Source organism: Sarcophilus harrisii, chromosome 2 (assembly GCF_902635505.1).
Source record: "Sarcophilus harrisii chromosome 2, mSarHar1.11, whole genome shotgun sequence".
Classification (NCBI taxonomy): Eukaryota; Metazoa; Chordata; class Mammalia; order Dasyuromorphia; family Dasyuridae; genus Sarcophilus; species Sarcophilus harrisii.
Window position 1 is genome coordinate 217,530,508 of NC_045427.1, and position 24,908 is coordinate 217,555,415.

The 24,908-nt window shown below is 38.0% G+C and overlaps 1 protein-coding gene across 4 annotated transcripts in view; it reads left to right on the forward strand.

The window, feature by feature from the left end:
• The first annotated feature begins 224 nt into the window (after positions 1–224).
• PTK2B (protein tyrosine kinase 2 beta) overlaps positions 225–24,908 on the forward strand; it is a 167,445-nt gene continuing 142,761 nt past the window's right edge. For all 4 annotated transcript variants that reach the window (XM_012539814.3, XM_003757786.4, XM_012539817.3 and 1 more), the window contains exon 1: positions 225–434. The gene's annotated coding sequence lies outside the window, so the exon portion shown is untranslated. The remainder of the gene's footprint in view (positions 435–24,908) is intronic.

Genomic DNA, 24,908 nt, shown 5'->3' on the forward strand with positions numbered 1-24,908 from the left:
GCATGGTGAGAACTAGGGGACTCTGCAGAAAGATGGAAAACTTCAGAGTTCTCCCCTCCTTTGAACGGGTGGCAATGGCAGAATTTCTCTTCAGATCGCCGTTAGCAACTCTGGGATTCTACAGCAGCTTCTATTTCAGAGTTTATGGTAAGTGGCTGGTGCAGGCACACACTCACACACACACACACAAACACATACAACACACCCAACCCTTTAAGGAAGTGGGTAGCAGAGCAGCAGGGGTGTGGTTAGCAACTCCGAGGAGGAAAGAGGGGAAAACCTGTCAGCCCTCCTCTCACTCTGCACAGGCAGCTACCGGGTAAAGCAACTAACTGCTTAGCCCCTTACCTGTCCTGCTAGCATCTCCCACTTTAGCAACTCCACTTTAGGAGAGACCCCCTGAGAAGAACCACTTTACCACTAAAGTCTTTCATGTGAGTTTCCCCTCTCTCAATTCCAGTGGGTGGGAGTGAGGGTGGGGGTGGGAGAGGAGCAGGGGTTTGGGGGAAAGTTGTTGGCTTTGCCTCAGTGGAATGAATGATCTGGCCTGTGGCTCTGGTTATCTGGATGGGGCTGGAGAGGGGGTGTAGAGCAGAGGAACTGGGAGTTCCTAGGAGGAGGAGGATTAGGAATTCAGAACTGAAAGGTACTGGGTGTGTGTGTGTCTGGGCTGGGGAGGTGGGACGGGGCGGGGGTGGGGGGAGTGGAGGGGAGAGAAGGTAAATGTATGTGTGAGTATGTGTCTGGGTGTGCCTGAGGTGTGTTCATCTAAAGAAAGGTGAACCTATTTTGGGATGTGAGTTGAGATTGTGGCACTGGATATCTTTTTGGTCCACTTGATACATTTGGAAGGAGAAAAAAAGTCTATATATAGATGAAGGTTCAGGGACCCCAATGGATCTTTAGAAGTTTGGTTTGAGAGGTGATTAAACCCAGTCAGGGGCTTTCAGGACTCGGTCTCAGTTCCATCTCATCTGCTTCTTTAAACATCAATGTTTCTTTCTCTCTCCCTCTAACCCCTCAGATTTTCTTAAAAAGACTTCTAGGTCCATTCTCTCTCTCCTTCCACCCTACCCCCCAACGCCCCCCCCCCCCAACCTTCCACCCCCGTAGCCTCCAGTCCCTTGTTCCTTGTTGTCCTTTGACAGGAACATTATGAACGTGGTATCACAATGCAGGTGGTATCTATGGGGTTTGATCTCTTTATTGGGGGGACAAAGTTAACACTTTCTAGGCCAGTACTTTTCTTAAAACTCATTCCTTCTGGTAGCTACTAAAGGGTTAAGTTCTGTGCTCTGTCTCTTCTGGGCTGTCAGGCTGTGCGTGGGCAAAGCCCAGGGCTGCAGCCTCCTGGTGGGTGAATGCAGAACATATGGGTGATATTCCATGCCCACCGAATTCTACCACCTGCCCTCGCCCTCTTTCACAAGACAGACAGTCCCTTACCTCCTGGTGTCTCTCAGAGAGAGGATGGGGATTTCACACACCTGGGCACTCTCTAGGTGCTGGAATCCAGGCTATAGCCAGAAGGATGCCACTCTGTGCATGCTGGGTCAGCATCAGGATGTGGATATAATGTTTGTTATCTTCTAGACCAGAGGGGTGATGGCTTAAAAAAAAACCCAAACAGTTATACTAGTCACAGTGAGTTTAGGAGGAATGGAGAGCCTCCTTTCCTTTTGACTTCTTAACAAGTCCAAGAAGATTATTCTAATCTAGAAGCCGGAACTAAGACATTTTGCTGTTAATGCTTTGACAAGGGCATACAGATGATGTTTAACTCTCTAGTTTAGGTCGAAGGACCAGAAGATCAAAGCTATAGAACTAGAAGGGTCAGATAGTGGCTATTTAGACCAAACCTTTCATTTCACAGAACTGAGGCTCAGAGCTGTTCAGTGACTTATTCAAGGTGATACAAACAGGATCTACTACTTCTACTGCTACTCCTAATGTGGCAGTGCCAGGGAATTTTGCACCAGGTCCAAGATTTCTCAGGTAATCTATGGCCCTAAGAATAACGATGGATGTTCTTCAGCCAAGGAAGCTAATGTGGACAGTATTTAATTCAAGGAGAGAGGTTCCAGGAGATAAATCTCTAGTTTGAGAATTAATTCTCCTAAGTTCTGCTTTGAGATACACATTTGATTTACCATATAACCTTTGACAAGACACTTCCCTGAACTGTACTTTTTTTTACCCAAGTAAACTATTAGGGTTAAAAAAAAAAAAACATAGGATGATGAACTTATAGAGTGTCATGGTGACATCTTGGTCCTATCTCTTAGGAAGGGGATGACTAAGATAATAAGTAGACAGGAAGTGCTTGGAGTACCTTAAATACAATTTATATTTATCTTTCAAAGGATTAATGGCTCTTGACTAGGCACAAGGAAAACATATTACAGTATTATTGTTTCTCTTTTAAGTTGTAAACTGCACCTGGTCTGAGGACAGAGTATATTATATTGAAATCTGGATATACGAATTCTTTTTCTCTCTTTTGGTCTGCTTCAGTTCAAATATTCATTCCAGTCTCTTTTTGAAGAGGATTAGGTATAGGACCAACAGGAGAGAAGGGAAAGTTCATAATTCATTGAAGGACAGTGCTTAGTTATACAGAGACTATTATATCTTGTGGAACGGTTCTTAATTTTGGATGCATAACTTGTGGTCTGGTACCAAAGATATTGCATTTGAACAGACTGAGCTTGGTCTTGAAGGCTGCCCTTCATGTGAGTATTCCTTGGCTCATTTTGTCTTCATCTAAGTTTTGGAAATTTTAAAATATAAAGTATGTCTTGTGCAGATTTCCACAAATGTGCACAAAAGAGCCCCCATCTTAGTCTCCATTCTGGAGAACAATATGGCACTATGCCCAAAGAGCTAACAATCTGTGCATACCCTTTGATCCAACAGTATTTCTCTTGGATATATATACCTCATTGGATATATAGGGATAGACCTACTGGGTCTATATCCCAAAGAAGTCATAAAATAGGGAAAGGGAAAATATTTGCTGCAAAGATGTTTGTAGCAGTCTCTTGTGTAATGGCAAAAAACTGGAGATGGAGTTTCCCTCATCAGTTGGCTGAATAAATTATGGTAGATGAATGTTATGGAATATTATTGTTCTATAAGAAATGATCAGCAGGATGATTTCAGAAAGGCCTGGAGAGACTTATATGAACTGATGCTAATTAAAGTGAGTAGAACCAAGAGAACATGGTACACAGCAATAAGATTATAGAATGATCAATTCTGATAGATATGGCTTTTTTTCAACAGTGAGGTGATTAGGTCAATTCCAATAGACTTGTGATGGAGAGAGCCATCTGCATCCAGAAAGAGGATTGTGAGGGCTGAATATGGATCACAACACTTTTTTTTGTTATTTGCTTGCTTTTTCTTTTCTTTCTAATTTTTTTTTCCTTTTTGATCTGATTTTTCTTATGTAGCATGATAATTATGGAAATACATATAGAAGAATTGTACATGTTTAACACATATTGAATTACTTGCTGTCTAAGGGAGGGGGTGGGAAGAAGAGAGGGATAAAAAATTTGGAATACAAGGCTTTGCTATGATGAATATTGAAAACTATGCATATATTTTGAAAATAAAAAGCTAAAAAATGAAAAAAAGTGTTTTATGTGTAACAGGGGGAAATAAAAAAGTAAATACTCAAAAATAAAAAAAAAAGGTTTAATGTGTTTATCCCCAATACATAATCTCTACCTGCAAAGTTTCCCTATAGTCAGGGGAATGTGGGTAAGTGTTTAATAACTGATTCTTTAGAAAAAAATGTACTCAGGACATACTTTTTAAAAGAGATTCCTTAAGTTTTATAAAATATTCAAGGTAATGATGCATATCAGGAACAGGACAGCCTCTATTTCACTTTATAGTAAATATGGAAAACACATTAAGGATATACAGTAATGTGTAAACAATAAATACAATTGTTCCTCTCTCATTAGTGAATTCCAGTTTTCTTTTAGGGACTTATATAGTTCACCAATATATAATGCCACCCTGTGTCTTGGGATCTCCTTGGAAAGGAAGTAAACTTGGGGTTCTTAGAGAGGCAAGTCCCTAGCATTCTGATGAATTCTAGACATATATATCAGCTAGTTTTATGGTATGATTAAGAGCTATGATTTTGATTCTTTATGGGATGTTTTTGAGGGGTAAACTTGGGAGGGGGTCTATTGATCCTGTAAGGGACATCAGAAAAAATTAAACATCATGTAAAATTATGTTTGCCTCTGGGGTTTTCCTTTCTATGAGGTGGTGGTTGTTGAGTTGTTTCAGTCATCATCAATTCTTCATGACCCTATTTGGGGTTTTGTTGGCAAAGACACTTAGAGTGGTTTGCCAGTTCATTCTCCAGGTCACTTTATGGATGAGGAAACCAAGACAAACAAGGGTAAGTGACTTTCCCAGGATCACCCAGCTAGTTATTGCCTGAGGCTGGATTTGAACTAAGGTCTTCCTGACTGAAGTCTTGGCATTCTATCCATTGTAATATCTAGCTAATAAGTTAAAGAAATGTATTCTATCATCCTGTTCTTTGTAAAGATGCCATACACAGTTGAGAGGTATTTTCATTTCTTTCTAATCCCATTTAGTAATCACCGTAGAACTAGTATATCTATTTCCCCCCCCCCTCCAAATTCTATTCATCTTCCTAGTTGTTTTGTAATTTTAATTTTTTAGTTTTGTCTAGGTCTGAAAGGGGCATGTTGAGGTCCCCAAATACTATAGTTTTGTTGTTTATTTCTCCTAGTAGTTCAATTAGTTTTCTTTTCAAGTAGTTAGATCTATGCCATTTAGTACACATAAATGAAATTTTGATGTTTTATTATTTATAGTGCATTTAAACAAATATATTCTCTTTGTGTCTTTTAACCATCTCTATTTTCTACTATTGCCTTGTTTGAGATCATGATTGCTATACTTGTTGTTTTGAATTTTCTGGAAGCGTGATGAATTCTATTCCTATCCCTCTGGGATTGAGATCTTTTAGAGACTGCACTGAACAGACAGAATGTACCTAACCTGTTCTTCCTATCTTTTTCTTTCAAGAAATTCTTTCTGATGTCTACCTTCATCTTTGTAATATAGTTTGACAGTTTTTTATTTGTTTATTCCTTTAACAAACATTTATTACTTAGATTATTTTGTGGAAGACATGGTGATTTACCTCTTATTCAAATGAGATAAAGAAGGAATATCCAAAATCTTGACTTTCAGGAGACTATAACTCTTCTAGCATTTCAGCATTTCATAATGGTGACTATGGCTCTCATGTGGACTGTATTATATTGGGTTTAATATATGAGTGGGCAGCAAATATAAGATAAGGTAGAAGAATCTTATATGATCAGTGCCACTTTTTAAAGTAGAAATAGATATCCCCAAAACCTGGGTTTTCCATGAAGGTTACATAGTCATCTAATTTAAACCTAGCCATACTACTGAGGGCTTTTTCATGGCTACAAAGAATGATTTGAAATCCAATATGATTATTATTATTATTATTATTATTACTATTAATTAATAGTCATGTAACACTAAGATTTATAAAGCCTTTTACAAATAAATTTTAATTCATTTTATTCTTACGACAATCATTTGAAGTATATTTTATTACTATAGTTAAAATTTACTAATACTTCTTTATAGATGAGAGAACTGAACTGAGAAGGGCCAAGTGACTTATCCAGAGTCATATAGTTAAGTATTTTGAAGCAGGATTCAAGCTCAAGTGTTCCTAATTTCATTCTAGCCATTACATTGTCAACTATTTATAAGTAATTTAGGAGTAAATACTCAGGGTTGAGAATATAGAGCTAAACCAAACTCAGTGGAAAGAGTAATGGCTTTGGCGCCAAAGGTTTGGTAGTAATTTCAGTTGTCATCTGCTTCTTTGTAATTCCATTCGGGCTTCTCTTGATAAAGATACAGTAGTAGTTTGCCACTTCCTTTACCAGCTCATTTTACAGATGAGGAAATTGAGACAAATATGGATAAGTGACTTGCCCAGATAGTGAATACCTATGGTCAGATTTGAACTCACAAAGATGAATTTTCCTGACTTCAAGTCACCTAAGTGCCCAGGATTCAGAGATCTGGGTTCATATTCCATCTCTTGATACTTGTTATCTATTTGATCTTCAGCAAGCTACCTAATTGCCCTAGGTTTCAGTCTCCTCATCTATAAAATGAGGCACAGTCATTCTCAGAGCTATGATCCTTCTAGGTCACACTGTCAGCTTTGAGAGGAGAAAGTGTGTTTCTATATGTGCATTTAAGTGTGTGTGTGTGTGTGTGTGTGTGAGAGAGAGAGAGAGAGAGAGAGAGAGAGAGAGAGGAGTGAGAAAGAGGGAGGGAGGAAGGGAGAAGGGAGAGAGGGAGAGGGAGAGAGAGGGAAAGGGAGGGAAGAGGGGAAAGAGGTGGGGGAGGGAGGGAGGGAGACAGAGACAGAGACAGACACTATGATGGTGCTCTTAGTTCCAGGCTACAGGACCTGATAAAGGGAATATAGGATTAAAACATTGAGGAGAAAGTGGAATTTCTTCCTTTGAGGCTCAGAATAGTCTGTTTCAACCAGAAGCTGGCCATTGTCCATATAGAAGAAATAGAACACTATTTATGCTCTTTCAAACTCATTGACCTCCTATTATTAATAATAATACTTTGGTGGATTCTCTTTTCCCCAAACCTTCCTCCCATCCCCACCATCCACCCCTGTAAGAGTTTTTCTTACAGATTCGAAGCAATCTTTGAAGTGCTGCAAGGCCAAAGAAGATGGGGGTTGTACCTTTGTGGTGGTGTTCTGGTGGCAGGCAGCTCTCAGGGAGAGGTCTGAGGGGGTGGAAGTGAGGGATGGGGGAGCCTTTTGAGTCACTCAGCTATTTCCCATGGTATAATTATTGCTCAGATGGTAGTTTGATTAAGAGAACAGAGCCTTAATATTGCTTTTTTCACTATTTCCCCCCTCCAGAATACACTATTTATTATTGACTAGGGGACAGGGACATTCAGGGATCACATTTCTTGGGTGTTGGAAAAGGAAGGCAACATGATGAAGTAGAATAGGTTAATGGCTCTGATTCAAATCCTGAGCCTGCTACTCCCTACTTTAGACACATCACTTAATATGTCTTGGTCTCAGTTTCCCCAAGTATAAAGTAAGGGGAGATTGGACTGGATAACCCAGAAGATATTTGCTAACTCTAAATCTCTTTTCCTTTGCCTCCAAGTCACCTTATAGCAAAATGGAATCATGGGAGTTCACTGTTTTTTGGTTTCCTGGGTCTTCTCTAGCTTGTCCTTTTTTTCTCATGTGAGCCTCTTGAATTGCTGTTGCCACCAACTAGCAAACTGTAGAAGGATCCATTCTCCTTTCTGTACCCCAGGATTCTGGTCACTGGACTCCCTATACCTACTTTTATCATTCATGGTCCTTCCCTCCTCCCTTTCTCTGACTGTTCCCCTTTTTCTTTTTTTCCTTCCATGTAGATGATGGTAAAATGGGGGCAATTTTATTTAGAGTGGCAAAGAATTGTTAATGTTTGCTACTTAAAGAATGTATTCCCAGGAGAATGTAACCACTTCAAGGATAGGAACTATTTCCTTTTTATTTTTATATCTTTGTCATCTAATATAGGATCTGGCTTAATAAATACTTCTGAATGAATGAATTAGGAATTCTGATTCTGTTCTGCCTTCTGTCATGTGTCTTTCTGAGCTATTTGCAGGCATGTTCTCTTGAATATTCCTACCTTTAATCAGTCAACAAGCACATATTAAGGGTCTGCTGTGTCGTAGGCATTATGCAAGGCTAGGGATACAACAACAAAATGAAATAATAGCTGCCCTCAAGAGGAATCATGATTTGTGTTATTCTGCTGCCTGCCCAAATCCTACCCATTGTTTAAGGCCCAGATGGCCCATTAATAGTATTTAGACCTGGAAGGAACCCCAGACTATCTAATCTAAGTAATTCACTTTACAGATGAGGAAATGGAGTCTTAAGGAAGTTAAGTAATTTGTCCAATGTCATACAAGTAGTAAGTATCAGAAAAAGTATTTGAATGTAGGTCTTCTCTCTCTAGAGCTAGTGTTCTTTCTACTGTAACCCCTAAACCACTTCTATCTCCCTTTCTGGCTTATTTTAGCCTAAAGCAACCTTCTTTTTGACTTTTAGAAACTTTGATCCTTGCCAAGTTCATTCAACCTTTTTTTACCCCAGTTTCCTGACTTGTGAAGTGGAGATGATAATATTTGTAGTATTTTCCTCACATGATTGTTGTGAGGTTCAAATGAGATAATATATGCAAGGTACTTTGCAAACATAAAAGGGCTCCATCAACCTATATGAATCTCAATTATTGTTATTAATAACCTTTGTTCTTAAGCTCAATTAATGTCACTTACCTCTACCATTGATATTTTGAGCTCTCAGTACTTTTTTTTTGTTCCTAATTGTGTAGGTTTGAGACCTTTGTTCTCAAGAGAGCTTCTCTGACCAATTACTTCATTGCCATAGTAGAAGCTCGGGACTTAATAGTTTTCAAAGCAACCTTTAAAGTATTTCTCAAGCTTTATAGAAAATTGATATCTCTCCAATTTAGGGAACAAGAGGATATCTTCCCAGAGCCTAATCCTTAACTTCCTTCAAGGGTCAGATCAACTGACTCTTGTGTGCTATAGATTTTTCTTGTTTTCTACAGTTATCTAGCTCCTCCACTCTCCCTCTTCTATATTCCTTTCCATTTTCTTTTTATAGATTTGTTATTTGTGTGTATATACATATATGAACTACATAAAAAGGAAACATGTAACAAAGCATATGTGTAAATATATGGTATGTAGTATATATTTATATGTATTCTATATACTATAAAATAAATATACAAATTATAATGTAACATGGAGAAAGAGAATGACTGCTACTCATTCTTCCTGTCTCTCTCTGTCTCTTTCTCTTTCTCTCCTGTCTCTGTTTCTCTATTTGTCTTCCTTTCTGTCTCTGCCTTCCTTCTTCTTCCTCTCCTTCTCTCTGTCTCTGTCTCTTTCTCCTGTGTCTCTCTCTCTTTTTGCGCGCGCGCGCGCACACATACACACACACACACACACACAGTATTTGCTTACCATAGGTGGATCATTCCCCAGAATTTTACCTGTCCTTGAGGAATGGTGGGACCACCACCTTTGAGACAGGCACACCCATGTGGGCATGTTTACATATACACATTATAAATGTATTTTATATACATATGTACACATATGTGTATGTATACACACATATACATACTTCTTGAGGACAGAGATTGCTTCTTCTTCTTATCTCAAATGTCACAGATAAAGTAGATTCTTTTCTCCCTCTCTAAATATGTATCTTGTTTTTTCTAAAAATATACAAAGATAGTTTTCAACATTCATTTTTGTAAAACTTTGTGTTCCAAATTTTTCCCCTTCCCCCCTTTTCTCCCTCCTCCCCAAGACAGCAAGCCATCTGATATAGGTTAAATATATAGGGTAGATTCTTAATTAAGTGCTTTCTGGGTGGACTAAGTGAATAAATAGGTAACATTTTGACTTTCTACTAGGCTTCTAACTCAAGATAGTTACTTCAGTTGATGAACTTTGGAAAGAAAAGGTGCAGGATCATGAACTATATCAGTGGAGGCTGTGCACTGGCTTGAGTACCAAATTGAGTCAGAAGACATTCTACCTCAGACTTTTACTATCTGTGTGACTCTGAGCAAATCATTTGACCCCTGTTTGTCTCATTTCCCTCATCTCTAAAATGGATATCATAATAACACCTACTTTACAAGGTTTTCATAAGAATAAAATGAGATAGTATTTGTAAAACATTCTGCATAGTGCCAGGCAAATAGTAGGTGCTTAATAAATATATTGTTCCCCTGACTATTCCCTTCCTTCTTTTTTTCATGTGGTATGATAGAATAGACACCAAAACTTTTATCTTCCTCCATCTCCACTTAGATTATAAGTTCCTTTGTAAGTGCCTCTTTTTGTATCCCCAGAACTTAGCACAGTGCTGGGAACATAGTAGGAACTTAATAAATGTTTATTGATTGACTCCATCTTTTTTGACATAGTGTATGCAATTATCCCCTTTAGACCTTTCCTATGGGTTAATAATACATTGTTTCCAAGGAAACCTTGTTAAAATGCAGGTATGCCAGAGGTTCAGAAAATTGTGGTATGATTCAGGTGACAAAAGATTTTGCCATTGACCAAGTTCAGCTTAGATGATCATTTGTTTTTAGTGTTTTAACCTTGGAACCTTGGAACCTTGCACTCAGCTTTGTTCCTCTTTTTTCCACCTCCTCCTCTAGCTCTTTATTATGCAGATTTGGGAAACTGGGAGTTTGGAGAGTAGCCATGACTCATAATACCAGGTCACATAAATCTCCCTGGTAAAACTGGGTTTCAGATTCAGAGATCTGAGGTTTCATTCTGGTTTTTGTTTCCTGGATTTCTCTGGAGTTTCTAACGGAATCTCTGAGGCTTGAATGTTAGATATCAGGAGAAAGGTTGGCATTGCCAGAAATAGCATTCCCAGTCATTTTTGTTGCCATTGAGTTTCTATGAAACATTCTCATGAAGTTAATTCTCAGTCTTTTGAAAAAATAGAAAAAACCCAATAATAATCACTGATGCAACACACATATACACATGTATACATATATTTTTGTATGTATGTATGTGTGCTTATTATGTAGATATACATATATATTTATTATTTTAAATTATACAAGGCAATTTGCATATGTCATCTCATTTGATACCCCACAATGGCTTTTTTATTTTTTTACTACTTCCATTTTACAGATGAGGAAACTGAGGCTCAGATAAATCACACAGCTAATAGTGGAGAAGGAATAATTTAAACCTAGGTTTCTCTTGGCTCCAGTAGCAGAATTTGTCATACTAAGTAAGCATGAGGAGAAAGAAACTGAGACTAGATAATTTTTTTTCTAGCTCTAAAACCATTTGCTTTTTTGTTTGTTTCAATTCAATTCAATGAATATTTAATGTCCACTATATTAAAGGCTGAAGAGCTTCATAGTTTAGCAGCAGAGTATGAATCAGGGTTAAAGTCTAGTCTCTGACAAAAGCTGAATGTGTGACTCTGAACAAGTCACTCACCACTCACGAAACTTCTATAAGACTACATATTATAGAGAAGGTACCAGTTTGTATTGGCAGAGAAAGGCCGTTGCCAGAAATTCCACATATTGATGAAATCTCAAGTCATTCCTACCCTCCAAATGATAAGTTCTGATTTCTAAGAACAAAGAGACAAAAAATCCCATCCTTGCCTTCAAGGAATGTATATTCTTCATAAAAGAATGTAAGATTATGAGGGTGTGTTGTTTTGTATGTATGTTTCATATAAAACAACATTTAGATTTTTTAAAGGAAAGAAGTTGTAGAAATAAAATATGAATGTGACTCTCTCCTCTTTGGTAGAAATAAATCCATGTGAGGGACAGAATGGAGTTGGTGAGAGCAGGAAAAAGAAGAATATCTGACTCTTCTAGGTCTTTCTTGTCTTCTCTAGTCACTGTATACTTCTCACTTCTAGCTTTGAGAAAGATCACTTTAGAATGCTGAAGGAAAAAATAGGGCTCTGGGAAGAAGCTGACATGAGAGGAGCTAGCACTTCTGTTATGTCCCTATCCCCAGCTTACTACACTAAAGATGTTGGGAAAGTTCCTTTTGATTGAGATCTAGCATATGTCTCTTGGTTGAATTGAGTGATTTAATTTCTAAAGGAAGAATCCTTTACTCTGTATTTTTTGATATATATTTTCCTTTGTATGCTTCCTCAGGTATCTGATTTATTATCAACTTGGATAAATGGGTTTCTTGGTTACCTTCTATGTGTATTCATTATGGAATTGGTGGAAATAAAGCTTGAGTCCTGCTTCTCCCTAAAGAATAGTGATCAGAAGTTTAACTTGAACCTGAAAACCACATCCCCTAGAGTAATTACATTCAAGGGAGCAGATGGATGCAATTCCAGGATGGTACCCTCTTTGCTTCTCGCCTCAATCTCTTGCTTTTTTGCTTGGCATGAAATACAATCTTCCCACCCTTGGAGAAGATTGAGGGGAGAAGAGACTTGAGATATCTGTTCCGTCTCCCTTTGAGCCACAAAACAACATCCATGCTGTGTAAGGGACAGCCCCTGTTACAGAAATATTCTGTGATAAATGTTTTAACATAACTCACAATGTAGAAGATATGTCAGGTATAGATAATGCCCTTGAAGAGCTAACATGGTTAGGAGCTAAATACCTATTTTAAACATTTTCTTGATGGTTAATTGTTTAATCTGTTTAATTTAGGAGCATGAAGGGAGTGTTTAGGTCACCTTTTTCTATTTTTAGCTGACTAGATACTTTGGAGAAGGATACAAGGTCACTACTAATTTAATATGGAATTGGGGGATAGTAGGAATGATTGTTTAGGTTATTTAATAAATTATCTTCTATCTTTCCCATCCCACCCTTCTCTCCTTTTTAATCTGTTATTGGTTTGTGAAGAAGTCTTCCTCCAAGTAATCCACATTTCAGTTTTATTTTCTCTGTGTCATCCTATCTTTGCCATGTATGTGTTGAAAGTCAGTGTTTGTGGTCTCCTACAGGAAGAAGATTTGGGACTTTTAGGGCACTCTAAGTTTAGTGAGTCAGTTTAAATATGCAGCATAATGACTGACAGGTGATAATTCTGCTGTGCCTTGTTCTGACTAGAACATGTCTGGAGTATTAGATTCAATTTGGGTACCATATTTTAGGAAGAACATTAAAGATGAGAGAGATGAAAAGAGTATCTTGTAAGGGGAAACCAGGATGATAGGGTGCCTTGAAAGAAGGCCATATCCAATGCAAGAATGCAAAAAGAACTGGAAATAACTAGCCCAGAGAAGAAAAAAAATATAGGGAAAGACCTTAGACTTGTTCAATGGGAAACCATAGGGAACACTTAAGGACAATAACTAGAAATTGCAAAGAGCTGCAAAAGCCAAATTTGGGCTTTACTAAGAAAGAAAATTAGAACTATCTTTAAATGGGACTGGCTCCCTTAGAAACAGATAATTTCCACCATGTTGGAAAACTTCAAGCAAAAGCTATATGGCCACTCATTTGATAAAAGGGATTTCTGTTTAGGTATGAGTTGGAATAGATGATTTCTGAAGTCCTTCCTGACTTTGAAATGATGTGATTATATAGGTTTATTTAACTCTGTAAGATGGGCTTCTACCACATTGAATTGCAGGGCTTCCTCATTTTCTCTCTCTCCATGGAACTCTTCTGAGAACTTGCTACTATGAAGATGATTACTTCTTTATATGACTTTGGTTCATACAAACTCTCTCCCAAACTCCATTCTTGCAATAACAGTAATACTCAGTCTTTGTTTTGTGCTTTAAGATTTGCAAAGCAATATATGTATAGTTTTGTGGTTTATTTGATCATTACAATAACCCTATGAGGTAGGTGCTATTATTATTTTCATTTTACAGGTGAAGAAACTGAGGCTGAGATTTTTACTCTTTCTGTTATTGTTTGCTGACGTTTTTGTTTGCCTTTTCAGGTTTTTTCTTTTTTCTAGATTCAATTTTTCTTGTGCTGCAAGATAACTGTATAAATATGTATACATATATTTATTATGTTATTATTTAATTATTATTATTTAATATATTTAACATATATTTTAACATATTTAACATGTATTAGACTACCTGCCATCTAGGGGAGGGGGTGGAGGAAGGAGGGGAAAAGTTGGAACAGAAGGTTTTGCAATTGTTAATGCTGAAAAATTACCCATGCATATGTTTTGTAAATAAAAAGCTATAATAAAAGAAAAGGAAAAAAAAAGAATCCAAGGCTGAGAAATGTTAAATGACTTGCCCAGAGTCATCTGGTATCTGGCAAGATTTGAAGTCAAGTTGTATAAAGACTCATTTCACTGACTTCCTTCACCCAATTATTCAAGCACAAAATGTCAATCTTCTTTCATTCTTCCCCTGTTCCTCTGTCCACAACTAATTGATTGCTGAAGATTATAAACTCTTTTAAAATACGTATTTGTCCATTTTTTCCCAATTTCCATCTTCATACCTCTAGATTAGACAATTATTTCAAATGCCTCTGCTCCCTCTGCCATGAGTCTTCCCCATCTCAAATTCATGTATGTAGGAATTCCAATAGATTGGTGGTCTCATTGATGGAAGTTTTGCCTGCCCATCCTGTGCAACTCTTACCCTTGTCTTATACCTGCATTTCTTATATGGGATCCATCCAATGTGCTGGGGACTTTTCTGGTTTTGTTTTCACCTTGTGAGGATACTGGTGGAATACATGAGCTCCCCATTGATATCCTTACCACATGTTACTTCGGTTTTTATTGCATTGGCTACTCTCCTCACGTGGCCAGTCCATTTTCTTTTGCACACAAAGATTTCTTTGATGACATCCTTTACTCCACTTCTTGTTTGCAATGTGTTGCCACTTGCCCACACCAGCCCTGAGCCTTTCCATTGCCCTTTGGGTGATTTCTCATTCAGTTCTCCAGTGATTCTAATGTTCCTTGACTTGCAGCAGCTATATACCATCCTGAGAAGAATATTGGTATCAACTTTGGTTTCATGAAGAAGTTGAGAATCAGAGGAACTTTTCCCACTTTCCCCAAAGCAATCTGGCCCGTTCTTTTCCTTCTGTTCAATTCTGGGCCCAACTCACTATCCATTTTCAGAGTCTGTCCAAGATATAAATACTGATGTGAGAGCTCAGAAATGCTCCATCCAACTTCTTCCAGAATACCACCTCAAAATGAATCTTCTGGAAAAAAAAAACCTGCTTTTTTTTCTTGTCATCCCTCTGCTCTAAAACCTTCACTTGGTCTTTACCATCTGTAGGATGAAATCCAAACTCCAAGGGCCCCTACCATTTTCCTTTATCTTACCTTTCCAGACTTGCCACTCACAATCAACTTTCATAAAATATCTGCCTTAGCCAGCTTTGTCTACTTAGTGTCCTCTAAACATAACTTTGACATTCTTACCTCAGTCAATTAACAAGCACTGAATGATGACCTACTAGACTAGGTGACACAGTAGGTAGATCTCTGAGCTTGGAATCAAATCTGGCCACTGTCTGCCTCAGTTATCTCATCTGTAAAATGTCCATAATGATAACAACACATACCTCCCATGATTATTGTGAGGATCAATTGAGATAATTTTCATAAAATACTTTGCAAACCTCAAAGTACTACAGAAATGCTTATTATTTTATTGTGTTGCAGTCACTTATTCAAGGCTGTGGATACTTGGACAAAATGAAGCAATTCCTAGCACCAAATAATTTATATTCTAACGGGAGAGCCATTACTTACATCATTTTGCTTCCTGCCTAAATTCTACTTACTCTACAAGACCTAAACTAGTTCTACTTCTGTGAATCCTGCCAGACCCATTCTGACCCAATGTGGCCTCTCCTTCTTTTGAACTCTTAAAGCATATATAGCCTGGAGCACTCAGCATTTCCCTGTTTGTTTAATTTACTTGTGTCTGGTCTCCTCAGTTAAAGTATAATCTCCTCATGGGCAAGGACTGTGTAAAGACCTAACTAAATGCTTTATACCTCTCCCTGTGTCAGGCTTGACACTTGGCTGATAGGGAACAAACAACTCTTTTTTTTTTTTTTTTTCTTCCCCATTTAACTCCCTGAAGTGCTGGGAAAGTGTGATTTAATGTTTTATAAATAGCCATGCACTACTCACCCTACTCACCCAGTCCAGACGCTGTCTTCCTCATTCCCCAGACTTAAGAGTCACTTCTTAGCTAGTTAGTGGATGTGGAAAATAAGGGATTAGAACTCAGGTCTGACTCCTAACTCCAGTTTTGCTTTCCCCAGGCTATATATAGTATCTCCCAATGAAAGCAACAATTTAGATGATAAAAGTAGGGAAGAAACCAATGATTTCTGGCTCTGACCTCAAGGAGCAATCCACTCATTTATTCCCATTAATCCTGTTGAGTCCTCTTTCCTTTCCCTTCTGTCAGTCTTCCATAATACCCACTTCCTGGCAAGTCTGGGCTGGCCTGCAGAGCAAAAGAAAGGACATATGGGGGTGGGAGAGAAATGGTTGGCTTGGAGAATCTCTGGGATGCATAAGGACACACGGTTTGGGCTAAGAGGCAAGGGGGAAGGCTTCATTCAGTCCCAGGGTTGATTTTTTTTTTCAATAACTTGGACTTTGTCCCAACAGTTAGAGAAGATAGAGTTGGTGATAGTTGTTGTTTGGTGAGTGGACTTTGAGCTTGACTTCTGATCTTCCCTCATCTGTTAACTCCTTCATCTCTGTAGTGCCATAGGGAAGCAAATGCTCCTAATGCCACTCTTTTCAGAGCTACTTACTGTCCCCTTTATCCATCTATTCCTAGTTCCCATTTTTGGCCCTCATTATTTTCCTCTCCAAATTTATCCTTCTTCCTGATTTCATTGTGTTTGCTGTTGTTAAGTCACTTTCAATCATGTCCAATTTTTTGTGACACCTTTGGAGATTTCTTGGCAAAGATACTGGAGTTGTTTGCTATTTTCTTCTCCTGCTTATGTTACAGACAAGGAAACTGTGGCAAACAGGATTAAGTGACTTGCCCAGAGTCATATAACTAGTAAACATCTGAGGCTGAATTTGAACTGAGTCTTCCTGACTCCAGGCCTGACGCTCTATCTATTGCATTACCTAGTTACCCCTAGATAGCTCCATTTTTTGTTGCAGTCTCCATTATTCTTGTCATCATCTAAGTTCTTGAAGTAGGAGTCATTCTTGCTCTTCCTTCTCCCTCTATCTTGCCCTGCAGGCTTAATCATTTGCCAAGGCTTCTTGCTTCTACTTCTGCAACATCTCTTACATCCTTTCCTATCTCTCCATTCATGCTGCCACTCCTCTGGAACACATTGGAGCATTTCTTGACATACTCCTGCCACCACCTTAGTTCAGGCTCTCCTCACCTCTGGCTTGGACTATTGCAATAATCTCTTAATCCTAATTGATGTCTGCCTCACATTTCTCCCCTCTCTAATCCATCCTCCACACAGTGACAAATTGATATTTTAAAACCGTGCAAGTCTGACTATATCACTCCTCTGGTCAAGAAATTTCAAGGGATCCCTACTATCACTAGCATAAAAGACTCAAATGTTTGGCATTTAAAAACCATGATCTGTATCCAGCTTGTCTTTCCAGACTGATTGCATATTATTCCCCTTCACAGACTCAACCTTCTGGCTTGACTGCATTCCATCTCCCACCTTAGTCCTATAGCTGTGGGAAACATATAACCAAACTAGCCTCCCCTTTCCTTAGAGAACCATCTCCCTAGATCTCTAAAATTCCAATCTGAGAGACATTCACAAAGGGACCTTAAAAGAATTTAGCTACAGAAGTGGTCCCCTAGTCAAACCACAGGCAGCCAGGTGGTGCAATGAATAAAGCAGTGGATCTAGAGTTTCCAGCCTCAGCCATTTGGTAGCTGTGTGACCCTAGTCACATCTCTTAATTTTTGTTTGCCTTGGTATCCTCAAGTAATACAGGGATAAGAATAGCACCTTGCTTTGCAGGGCTATTGTGACCATCAAATAAGATATTTTAAAGTGCTTAGCACAGTACCTGGCATATATTAATGCTTATTCCCTTCCCTTCACAAACCACAATGGTACAAATTGGTGCAGTAGCCCAAAGTGTAATCAGGAATTATAACAAAATTTTGAGGCTCAGATGGAACCTGGAATGCTCTACCTCTTCACTTCTACCTTTTAGAACCCCTAGCTTTCTTTGAGACTCAGCTCAAGTGTCATTCCTTTTGAGAAGCTTTTGCTGTTTTTCCCAATCCTTCTTCTAAATTTCCTTGTATTTATCTATCTTTGGATTTACATATCTTTGTACATGTGTTACCCATTAGAATGAAAGTTCTTTGATGTCAGGGATCAATTTTTTTTTGTCTTTGAACCCCATAACTATGCCAGTGCATATAGTACATCTCAGTAAATGCTTATTGAATGGAATTGAATTTAGAGTACCCAATGAGCATCTTCTGACTTTACTGTCACTTTCAGCCTGAATGCCCCATTTTACTATTGTGTAAATTATTGGTTAGAAGTTCTCTATAAGTGGTAGGTTGGTGGAGTAGTAAGCTACTTGATGTAGTAAGAGTCAAGGGCCAGAAGACCTAAGCTATATGATATGGAAACAGATCTCCAAAGAAGTAGGGTCAGATAGCAATTTTCTTAGATGTACCAATACTCTGATGTCCCAGTGTCCTCCCAGTGCAAGAACCATGGGATTGACTTGAAGATCTTATCTTCTCTTGTTCATAAGATGACAGCATGCCATAAATGCTTATTACATGGCTACTTCCTCTGGTGGTACAGAAACAAAGCCATCTGTGTCCTCAAATGTTGGTGAGATTCTTGTGTTTGTCTTTTTGGAAACCCTCCTTGGGAGATCTGCTGAAAATACTCAAGGGTACCTTCCAAATAGTTTCATATTTTGTGGCTATTAGTACTGTGCTCAGTCAACAATCAGTCAAAAATTACTTAAGTGATTGCTTTGTGTCAAGAAATTGTTAAACCCTGCGGAAAAAAAAAAGAAAGGCAAAAAAGTCCCTTTCTTCAAGGAGCTTATGTTCTGATAAGGGAAATGGTATGAAAAATAATTATGTACATACAGGATAGGATGTTGTTCAGTCATGTCTGACTCTTCACGACCCCATTTAGGGTTCTCTTGCAAAGATATTTAAGGGGTTCATTTCCTTCTCCAACTCATTTCATAGATGAAGAAACTGAGGCAAACAGGTTTAAGTGACATGCCCAAAGTCACACCGCTAATAAGTATGAGATCAAATTTGAAATCAGGGACATGACTCTTTGTGATTCCCAGCCTGGTGTTCTATCCATTGTTCCACCTACCTGCCTATATATAAAGAACTCGCAGTGTAAATGGAAGATAATCTAAGGGAAAAAATCTCTAGTGTTTGGAGGTAATAGTAGAGGAGGGAACAGAGAAGGTCTCCTTCAAAAGATAGGTTTTGGATTGAGTCTCAAAGAAAGGCAGGGAAAGAGAGAGGCAGAGGTGAGGAGGGAGAGCATTCCAAGAATGGAGGACCACTAGCCAGAACAAAATCACCAAGTTGTGAGATGGGTCATGTTTGAAGAATGGCAAATAGATCAGGGTAGATATATAACAGAGTGCATCAGGGGCTGTAAAGTATAAGAAAATTGAAAAAACAGAAAGTTTTGAGTTGTAAAAACCTTTAAATGTTAAACTGATGATTTTATATTGTATCTTGGAGATAATAGGGAGGCACTGGGCTTTATTGAGTAGGGAAGTGACATAGTTAGATCTGTACTTTAGAAAAATCATAGACAGATAACTTTGATCATGTCTTATATACTACCTCTCAAGCCAATTATCAGTGGTAATTTGATTCAACACTAGACAAAAACTATATTCAACAGGATAGAACTGTAACCAAAAGTTTTTAATTATACTGTATATTAAATATAAAGCATTTGATATCTCTTCTCCCAACAACTAATCCTTATCCTAAAGTCTATCATTTGAATCTAAAATCATATCATTCTCAAAATGCCCATCTTTTCCTCTTATGCATTGCTTTAAAATCCTTTCCCAAATTTTCTTCTCTATATCCTTTACAATCTGATTTTTCCTTTTAAAAATAATGCTGAAGGTTTTTTCCCTTTGTATTACTAGTCCTTTCTAATTTCCCTACCTCATAGAACCCTTCTTTGTAACAAAGAAATATAATTAAGCAAAAAAGACCCCAGCACATTGGAGTCAGATGCTTCATTCTGCACTGACAGACTACCACATGTCTGCTAAGAAGGTGGAGCCAAACATTAATTAGAGTTTTGGTAGGTCCTCATTTCTTTGTTTTCTAATGTTGTTTGTTTTTCATATTGTGACCACTGTATCTGTTCTTTTGTTGGTTCCATTTGCTTTGCTCCTATAACATTCCTGTACTCATTCTAAGTTTCCCTTTGACTTGTTTCTTTGGAGATTTTTTTCTGGTTTGTTTTCATAGGACTGGAAGAATATTGGTATTAAGAAGCTGGGCTTTTCTGACAATGATCAATCTGAGACTCTTCACTGATCTGTTGCTGCCTATGAGATACAGTCCTAGGTACTAAGTACCTCCCCAGTATAATCTCCCTAGGCATCTTCCTTCATTTCATTTCTGGGCCCAGTTCACTGTTCCTCTATAGCATTGTCCAAGGTACATGTCATTACCTGGGTAATTCTTCATGCATTTGATTCTTCTTGCTTAGATTATTAAGCCAAGTTCTTTTGAGTGACCAACTCATTGAAAGAAGTTTTGTGAGACTCAGGCTGGAATCCAGCAGTACAATGTTATCCACAAACAGGGACATGAAGAGAATTTGTTTTGTCAAGGGGAAATCTTCCTTCTATTTGAATAACCCTCTGTGATACTGGTGAACACTGTTGGTAAATATCTGTCTCCCTATTGGGTGCCTGACTTGATGTGAATCAAGGAAGTCACTTACAATTGATAAAGAATCTTGGATGATTTTTAGTCCACAGAATCAATTTTTTTTCTTTCTCCTAATCAACATACAATAGATAATCACTATGCCTTTCAGTCAGTTGTGTGATCATGAAGATGTGATTAGAATCATAACATCATAGTATTGTAGATTTAGAGCTATAAAGAATTTTAGGGGCTATCTAGTTTAATCCCTTTATTTTACAGATGAGAAAATTGAAGCTCTAAGATCATAGGATCATAGATTTAGAGCCATAAGTGTTCTTAGAGTTTATCTAGCAAGCCTAGCACTTATTTTACAGATAAAGAAACTGAAGACCTGGTTAAGTGATTTGTCCAAGATCACACAGCAGAAACTAGTTGTGAGTCACTGATTTCAAAAACAGCTATTTCTACTCTATAAACAGACTTATCATGGTAGCCTTATCTAGAACCAATCATTCCCTGTTTCTTCTTAGTCTTCTTTGAAAAAAAATTCTCATGAGCTGGGGAGGGAAATGGAGTATACTGTCTATTCTGTGTATACCTATCAAGATATATGCTGTCTTTTCCATTAGAGTGTAAACTTCTTGAAGGCAGGGGTCGTTTTTGTTTTTACTTAGTGTCCTTGGTATTTAGCAAAGTGACTGGGACATAGCAAGCATTTTACAAATCTTGTTTATTGATATCAGGACGTGCATTTAATTCTCTGCCAGTAATTACACATGGGAACTTGGACAAAGGGCAGCTAGATGATACCATAGTGAATAGCATGCTGGTCTTGGAATCAGGAAGAGTCATGTTCTTGAGTTTAAGTCTGGCCTGAGAGACTTAATAGTTGTGTGGCCATGGACAAGTCACTAAACTCTGATTACCTCAGTTTCCTCATCTATAAAACAGGCTGGACAAAAAATGGCTAGCCCTTCCAATTTTTTGTCAAGCAAACCCCAAATGGACTCATGAAGTGTTGGACGTGACTGAAGATATCAGAACAACAACTTGCACAAGTCACTCCCCACTGCTTTATAGTTTGATTTCCTCATGTATACAGTGAATGTGTAAGGTTAAATAAATCTAGAGATTATTCAGGCTTCTTCTAGTGTTAGCATCATATGAATCTATGATAAGATGGACCTCAGAACAACAATGTAAGAGAAAAGAAGGTAATATGGTGAACTTAAAAGTCATGGGACCTGAATTCAAATCCTAGCTTTGCTACTTATGATGGTGCCTCTGTATATTCTTTGTCAACTCATTTAATCTCTTTGGGTCTCAGTTTCCTCATCAATAAAATGAAGGGATTCTCCTAGATAACTTCTAAGTTTTAGGCCAGTTTTAGATCTAAAGATATATAAAAAAAAGATATAATGAGAAAGAATGAGAAAGCCAGCTGAAACAAGCTTTAGAGGGAAGAAGTAGTCTCAGGGAAGGAAACTAGACAAGATATTGTTTCAAGTTTTTCAATCTAGGAAAGGGGAAGGAGCAAGAAAAGAAGAAGTTAGACGTATCTGGAGTGAGCCAGGAGATTAGACCAGTGGGAGCTGGAGCAAAGGCTCATGGGAAGTTTGTCTCTGGACAGTGGCAATAAAACAGACTGGGTGATTTTTGTCACTCCTTATGGAAATTGTTATTTAATGGTGGGAGAGTTAGAAATGAGATAGACAGACTCAGGTTTCCATTCTTTCCTTTAGAGACGACTTCATTTTTAGACCTTAACATTCTCAACTTGAAAGGGAAATGTTGAACTGCAAATCTCACTTGTTGCATTGTGTTACACTGGGTAGAGTGACTTCATTTCTCTTGGCCTTGGTTTTCTTATTTGTAAAATGAGAAGGTTAGATTAGATAATTTCTAAGGTCCCTCCTATCTTTGGATCTATGGTCCCATCATCCTGTGATCCCTTCATTATATTTCTTTATAGGGTTGTAATAATGATCTAGAATGTCCATGATCTAGAACATGAGAGGTCATTGGGTATGTTCTGCTCTGTCAACCTAGAGTCTTTTCTTTGGTTCTGACTATAATGCTTTAGGAATGATGTCGACAAGTTGTATTGTGTCCAAAGTAGAGAAATCAGAATCATAAGGATATTAGAAACCATGCCAGGAATTGGGGATATATAATCTGGAAAAGAAAAGAATTAGGTAAAGTGAAGATCCGGGAAGAGATAGACATAATAATCATCTCCTAGCCACTGAAGGGCTCTTACGTCAAAGAATTGACATGATTCTTCACAGAGGTCAGGAGTAAGTTTGGAAGTCACAGATAGATTTTGTCTCAACTTGAGGAAAAGATCATAACAGCTAGATCTGTCCAAAAGTGGAAGAAGATTCTCCAGAACGCAATGGTGTCCTGATCACTGTAGTTCTTTAGGCAAAGACATGGTTGAGAGGATTTTTGTGTGACTAGATATCAAAACCTAGCATTTGATTAGATGTCTACTAAAGTCCCTTCCAACTCCTAAAATGATTCTATGAAATTCTAAACTGAGGAATATGTCATTCAATTTTAAATACCTCCAAGGCGAGGGATTCTATAGCTTTCCTCAGTGAACTAATGCATATTTCCTCTATTGGATTACCAATCTAGTGGTTATTATGTATTTTCTCTGTGGTCTTGATTGCCAGAAATAATGACATGACTGAAGGAAGTTGCTAGAAACCCAAGGGGAGCAAACTGCAGCATCGCTGATGCCGCCCACATGATCACAGTTTTCTGGTGAGAAAAGATGGTCATAGCCTGCTTTATCAGTCTCGTTACCCTTTTAAGAACAATATGTTCTAGCCAAAATGGCCTATTTACTAATTCCTTAATATGGCACTTAGTCTCCCATCTTCAAGTCTTTGCCCAGCTTCTTCCTCATGTCCAAAATGCACTTCCTTCTAGTGTGTGTGTGTGTGTGTGTGTGTGTTTTAGAATATCCAGCTTTCTCCAAGGGTCTGCTCAGGAACTCTCTCTACTAGGAAGCCTTGATTGATTTGCTTCCTTCACACAATTGTTAGTATTCTTTCTTTCCCCAATTTATCATACATTTATTTGTTTCATATTATATTCATCCCAGTAAAATGTAAGCAATTTGAGGGACTATTTTTCATTTTATCTTTGCATATCCAGTACCTAGTACAGCATCTGACATATAATAGGTACTTAATAAATATTTTTGGCTTAGATTGGATTTGTTTGGATTAGGGTAGTCAGAAGTGTGGTGATGTCTCTGATTAAAGCAGAGCCTCTGCTTCTTCAGTCCTTGTTGATTGAAAGATGATATGTAAATTGGGCAGAAGCCACCTGATCTTAGGAGTGAAGATGTCATTAGTATTGGGCATACAAAAGATCTAATTCATAGACCTTACTGATCACCAACTATATCTGTATGAAGCACTCTACTAGGTTCTATTATAAAGGGTCAAAAAAAAGTGTCAGATTCCTGACCTGTCCTCAAGGAGCTTACATTTTAATTGGAGCAATAAGATATACTCTCACAAACACAACTAGCAACACAGGATATAAATGTCAATGCCAGATGAGTATGAGGGGTAGAGAAATGGGATAAGTGTATATAGAGAAATAATGGCTGGGAATGGGGTCTTTGTTCTGTCTAGCAGATGAATGGGTGGTTGCTTCAGTCAAACTGAGATCTGTTAAAGACCTTAACTTATAATGGCCAAGGTCTCTCTCTGCATCCAGGGCCATCTCCAGTCTTCCTGATCTATATCTGACCACTGGACCCAGATGGTTCTGGAGGAAAAAGTAGTGACCTTGGGGAGGTCCTTCCCTCATTCATATCAATTTACTTGCAAATCATGGTACCACTTCTCTGATGATCTTCAAGAACAAAGGACAGACAGCAAAAAATTGGAATAAAAGAACCACAGAAGCTGGATTAGAAGGAAATTTAGCAGTCAAGTAGTCTAATCTACATACCAAAGGAACCCCTGCTATGATATGCTCAACAAGTGATTTGTCCAGATTTTGCTAGAAGACCTTCTATGATAAGGAGTTCACCTTTATATAGGCTTTTAAAGTTTGCAAAGTATTTTACATGATTTATGATCTTTAATACAACCCGGGGGAGAGGAGATATTACAGTAATCATTATCATCCTTTTGCAGATTATGAAACCACTCCTTAAAGGCAGTCTTTCTTGCTGGAATTCCAGCTGTGCTTTTGTTGGTAATCCTCCCCCTATCCTATAGATCTCAATTCTTAACATGGATGTATACAAATAGAATGGGGAAGTATCTAAAGTAACCTAAGATTCTGCAGCTATTAAGTGTTGGAGGTGGAA